Raw genomic sequence first — 3,393 nt, forward strand, 5'->3', positions numbered from 1 at the left:
TTAGGAACACTTCAAAAAGAACATTTAGCCTAACTTAAATGGCTCACACAGATTTGGCTCAGGCCCCATTTTGTCTTAGGCTCCACTTCTGTTTCTGAGAAGGTAACCCATGAGTGTAGTGCCTAAGGCACTTGACTGCTAACCAGAAGGCTGGCGGCTCAAACCCACCAGCCACTCTTAGGAAGGAAGGTTGGGCAATCTACTTCCATAGTGATACTGCCTCGGAAGCCCAAGGAGGGGTCGCTATGCTCGACAGCACATAGCAACAACAACAACAACCCATGACTTGATTTAAAAAAAGAAGAAAATTCACTGCCATCTAGTCACTTCTAACTCACAGTAACCCCTCCTGAGTTTCCGAGGTGGTATTGTTGGGCCCGGGTTATGAAGGAGTTGTTCGGCGCGAGGAATTTGCCAACACACGACAATGCAAGTGCAAGAAGGAGAGTTTATTAGCTAGTTCAAGCTAGGGTCCCTGCTCTCACCGACATAGCGGGTTGAGCAAAAGACCTCGTGCTCTTTTACTATCACATTTTTATAGGAAAATATAGGGTGGAGTAGCACCAGGGCTCGGGGTACAGATGATTGGTTGTTGCTAAGGGGTTTAGGGCAGGGGTCTGAGATGTTGGGGGACATGTTGGAATCCCCCAGCTCCAAAGTCTACTTAGGGAATTATTATCTAGGGAGGATGCAGAGCCCTGATACGTGGGAGACTTCAGGAGCCAGGCAAATCTCTGATACATGCTGAATCCGGAGGAAATCTCTGATATGTGCTGAATCCGGAGTGTAGATAGAAGCCCTGAGGCATGGGGAGTGTTAGAACCCCAGACACTAAAGACTTCTGGTTAAAGATTTACCTGGAGGCCATTAGGACTCAGGCCTCACATTTCCCCCTTTTTTTGTTATGCATATGAGGAATCTTCCTCCTGTATTGCAGGAGATAAAGACTGATATTGTTGCTTCAGGACCATGAGTTGTACAGTATTAACTCGATCTTTCACAAAGTTGACTAATCTGTTTAAAACACAAGGACTAACTGTCAGTAAAACTAGTTCCATAATGACTGGTTCTGTGAGAGCAGACAACAGAGATGTTAGCTAAGGAGGAGAATTAAACTAATTTTTATGCTATCTTTGGTTTCGGACACATTTTCTTTCGGGGGCATGTGTCTCTTTCAGCAGTTAGTGTCCTTTAAGTAGCAGTCAGAGAGAGTTCTGCTCCTAGGAGGCTTCTTTTTGAGCTCAGAAGGGTGGTCAAACTAGTTAATTACAGCATCAGAACTCTAAGCACCTGAGAGAGTAGGCACTTCCCAGAACATTGTTTTGCGCTACTCCTAACAGAAATTTTCTCCAGGCGGACAATTTTAGCAATCAGGAGTTCCTCAGTTGCTCACAGAAAATTTCACTTTGGAGTTTATAAAGACTTATGGGTGGCAAAGTTACACTAAGTAATTTACTACACTGCAGGCTACCCCCTGCCTGACTTTTCTAGTTATTATTTTTTTTATATTTCAAAAATTCACATCTCTTTCACCATCAGTTTAAGAATAACGACACCTATGGAAATGTGTAAGTCAGCTACTTCATGCTTTTATCTCCCCCCATTTTAAATAGCTAATTTCTAATTTTCCCATTCTTATCAGACCAGTACTCTGAGGAAGCGTGATCCTTTCTCTCTGGAGAATCTTCTGTTCTGCTTGGAAACTTCAGGCATGTGGATCCATAAACAAGCAAAGTCCAGTTCAGCATAAGTTATTAAATTGCAGCAACTTAACACCATCTGTGTCAATCATCTTATTCTCTGTTTGGTCAAGTTCCGGTCAGCTCAGCTCTAGCTATCCCAGCTAGGTCATGGGTACTAGCTGCCAAGTTTGGGAGTTACATTCTTCCCTTCACTTCAGACCAGCTAACACCTTCTGTCACATCTTCAGTCTTCAGGGAGTATTTCAATGCTCGAAGGTTCACAGTTCATTGTACTTCAGACCAGCTAGCTCTTCCTTTTATCTCTAGCTCCTGGCTTTCCCCGCCTAGGTAGGGCAGGTCCAGCTGGGTGAAGTGCACAAAGTGCTGGTTTAACTTGATGAACTTGAGGTGTTGGTCAAAGAACTGCTCATGGCTGACACCCTTGCGGCCAAAGGTTATCGTTCTTGAGATTTCAGGCTGCACACAGGCCCGTCCCTGTCGTTGCTCTGGCTTGCATATCCAATCATCCCAGAAGGCCTTGGGCCACTTGGGCTCTAATTCAGCCCAGAGCTTAGCTAAGAGTAGCCAGCCCAGGCCAGGGAAAAAGTCCGTGCAGTAGAGAAGTTCAGGTTTGTTAGAGTCCACCATCTGTTCTTTGCTATTGTTATTCTAGGTAGATACATACCAGAGTGAGGGGTTAGTTCTCAGCATTGGGTAGGTGGTCTGAAAGTACTCAAAGAAATCTGGTGCTACCTCCAGATTATCTTCGATGACCACAGCTGCTGAGAATTTGAACCTGTGGAAGATTTGGCCCAGAGTCCAGTGGTAATGCTGCGTAATTTTATAATAGCTCTGGAATTTGTGGTGGTCGGGCAGCACAGCAACGTTGCTCAGGTCAGGTTGCCAGATGTGCGTGATGGCGCTGCTATAGGAGGCAATGACCTGGGCTGTCTCCTCATGCCCACAGTCCTGGTTGACAATGATGGGGTACAGGCACATGTGGTGGGGCAGGGGGGCCCGCAGTGGGCACTTTCAACCACTGCTTTCACTGAGCATGGTGCTCCCTAACCTGCTGCATCAATCCCCGCTGACGTTCCAACTCCACTTCAGCATCCTGGGCTAGGCGGATCACCTCACCGGTGAGGCTGGCGGGGTCGTCATCAAGAGAACTGCCTGAGGGAGGCCTGCCAGGTGCTGGGGGTGTCCAGAAGAAGAGAAGGAGCAGGGCATTCCAGGCCACAAAGAGGATAGTGCTCCACAGCATAATTCCTACAGACTGCTTCTTCAGCATCCTGGTCTTAGGTCAAAGAGTACTAAATTCAGCTCGTTTTTTTTTTTGCTACACTTCCCCCATTTCCACTCAGGTGGATCTAGGTGGTTACAAGCAAGTAACATACAAGTTTACTGGCTTCCTTTAACTTTCAGTTCTGGGAGGGGTTTTTCTCATGGACCATGACTTTTCTGCTTTCATGGACCCAAAGCTTATCTGCTTGCTTGAAATGCAAAAAGTTAAACAGTCATTTTTTTTTTTTTCTTCGGGTCTTCTCTTCACATGTAAATCTTCCCTTCCCTCAGCAGTACTGGGTGGGGCTCAGGTTTTCTACTTAAGTTTCTATATGGGTTCTTGTTGTTGTTGTTGTTATGTGCCTTCGAGTCAGCCCTGACTCATAGCGACCCCTCCTTGGGTTTCCGAGGCAGTATCACTACGGAA

The 3,393-nt window shown here is 46.2% G+C and overlaps 1 pseudogene; it reads right to left on the reverse strand.

Moving 5' to 3' along the window:
- Positions 1-1,967: 1,967 nt before the first annotated feature.
- LOC103199316 lies at positions 1,968-2,973 on the reverse strand (annotated as a pseudogene).
- Between the last annotated feature and the right edge of the window lie 420 nt (positions 2,974-3,393).

The sequence above is a fragment of the Orycteropus afer genome, unplaced genomic scaffold (assembly GCF_000298275.1).
Source record: "Orycteropus afer afer isolate SDZICR_OR568_19922 unplaced genomic scaffold, OryAfe1.0 scaffold00109, whole genome shotgun sequence".
Classification (NCBI taxonomy): domain Eukaryota; kingdom Metazoa; phylum Chordata; class Mammalia; order Tubulidentata; family Orycteropodidae; genus Orycteropus; species Orycteropus afer.